The following is a 2,615-nucleotide window of genomic DNA, read 5'->3' on the forward strand; positions in this document are numbered from 1 at the left end:
CTGCCTCAGTGTAAGAGCGGAAAACCGAGCTTTGTTTCTTTGAGGACCACGAGATTGGATGCCTGCCAAGATAAACTGTGAATGGCCCTGTCGATTTGAAGTCGAGTTTTCTCCCCGGTCCAATCTGCATTGCTATAAGCATGAAGAAGAAGTGGATTTTCTGCTGATAGAAAAATTCTCCTATGAAGAGACCCGACCAATAACGCAGAAGGCGTTTGACAGCTGTCCAATGAACATCAGTTGGATGTTGCATAAAATGAGCTAATTTGCTTACTGCAAAATTAATATATGGCCTCATAAGGGAAAGGTACTGCAAGCTCCCAATGATTTTTCAGAATTATGTTGGGTCAGCTAGAGGTGTACCAGACTTAGCAGTGAGCCGAGAAGATGATGACATGGGGGTTGAAACTGAATTCGCTTCGTGCATTTGTGTCCATGTTAGTAGGTCACTGATGCACTGTTTCTGGCAAAGGAATAGACTAGATTTGGTGCGAGTTGCCTCAATTCTCAGAAAGAACGACAGAGAACCAAGATCCTTGAGGGAGAATCGGCGAGAGAGTGATTCAATAAACTGATGAATATCACTATGCGAGCTTCCGGTGACAAGGATGTCATCGACATAGATGAGAACCACAAGCATTGACAAGTCACGGTGTCGAATAAATAGAGAGGCATCAGATAGGGAGTTCGCAAATCCTGAAGTGACAAGGTGAGTCCGGAGTGCAGAGTACCAAGCTCGAGGAGCTTGCTTTATCCCCTAGATAGCCTTGTTGGGCTTGCAAATGTGGTGTGGAAGATCATGATTGATGAAGCCTGGTGGTTGAGACATAAACACATTCTTGGTGAGACTTCTTTGAAGGAACGCATTGTTAACGTCCAGTTGCCATACAATCCAATTGCGGGAGACAACAAGGCTGGGTGTGTACAAGATGAATGGTGGCTGGCTTGACGACAAGGTTGAACGTTTCATGATAGTCCACGCTGGGACGTTGATGAAACCCTTTAGCTACTAGCATCGTTTTGTATCGATCTATTGAACCATCTGAGCAATGCTTGACTCGGAAGACCCATTTGCAGCCGACTATGTTAGAGGCATGATCTAGAGGAACAAGATCCCATGTTTTATTTCGGACAAGTGCGTTGAATTCAGATTACATTGCCTCACGCCAACACGGTTGTTTCAAAGCCTGAGTAATCGACGTCAAGAGCTTCGGATCAGACTCACCTAAAACTGCATTAGTAAACTTAGGATTAGGCTTGGTGATGTTGGACTTAGCTCGGGTGACCATGTGATGAGAGTTTGTCGAGGGCCGAGGCAGTGGTGCTGCAACAACTGTTGGTGGAGCTCGAAGACCAGAGTCGATCACATGTTTTGCTGGGAGGTCTTGATCAGGGGCCGTAGCTAGTGGTGATTGATCCAACTCTTTGGGAACGGTGTCAACAACCTCCATGTGCTGCGGTGAAGGAGTTAGGTCCAGGGGCTGAAATGGTATGGGAGCTACAGAGTAAGGTCGAAAAGGAGACACAAGCTGAAAGGGAAGAACAAAGGAAGACAACGACGACTCAGATGTCTGGTTGGGTAGGAATTTTTTGGGTGTTGCAAATTGGAAGACAGATTCATGGAACACTACATGACGGGAGACTTATACTCGAGATGTGAGAGGGTCTAGACACAAATAGGCACTTTGGGTAGGAGAGTATCCTAGAAAAGTACAAGGAGTAGAGCGGGGGTCGAGTTTATGAGACGTGTAAGGGCGTAACCACAGGTAGCATAGACAACCAAAAGTTTTGAGTTTGGTATAGTTGGAAGTTGTACTGAACAATGATTCATAACGGGAGATCATGTCCAGAATTGGGCTAGGCATCCTATTAATAAGATAGACTACGGTTGTGAATGCATAAGACCAATATGTTTGTGGAAGCGATTCGTGCATGAGAACTGATTAGGGGTGGACGTTTCGGGAAACGGTTCGGGTTCAGGACGGAATGGATCGGTTCGGTTCTGTTTCGGTATTCGGTTCGGTCCAGGTTTTATTAAAAAATGATAGATTTCCTTTAAAAATGTTCGGTTTTTCGGGATTCTTAAGGTTCGGTTCGGTTCGGTTCTGGGAAAATTCGGTTCTCTAAAATGGTACCATTCGGGAAATAACAGTGGTTTCGGATCGGGAAAAATATCGTTTTTACGGTTCGGTTCGGTTCGGTTCCGAAGAACCGAACCTAAACGCCCAACCCTAGAACTGATAACCATGTTTCAACTATATGGCGATGACGATGCTCGGAGATACCATTCTGCTCAGGGGTGTGAGGAGGGTGATGTAATGGGATATGCCATGTTCGACCAAAAAGGAGGTAAGGACGATGAACGAGCCACCATTGTCAGTATATAGGTGTGTTATTTTGTTCGAAAATTTGGTTTCGACAATACCTTTAAATCGGACAAAGACATCTCGGACATGAGCTTTTCGTTTTAATGGGTATAATCAAAAGTATCGGGTGAAGTGAGCGACAAACAAAACATAATATTTGAAGCCATCGACGAATATGACGGGTGAAGTCCAAACATCCGAAAATATATAATCAAGAGGAAAGGAAGAAGAGATAGTGAATATAAGGAA

The sequence above is a fragment of the Tarenaya hassleriana genome, unplaced genomic scaffold, assembly GCF_000463585.1.
Source record: "Tarenaya hassleriana unplaced genomic scaffold, ASM46358v1 Cleome6, whole genome shotgun sequence".
Lineage (NCBI taxonomy): Eukaryota > Viridiplantae > Streptophyta > Magnoliopsida > Brassicales > Cleomaceae > Tarenaya > Tarenaya hassleriana.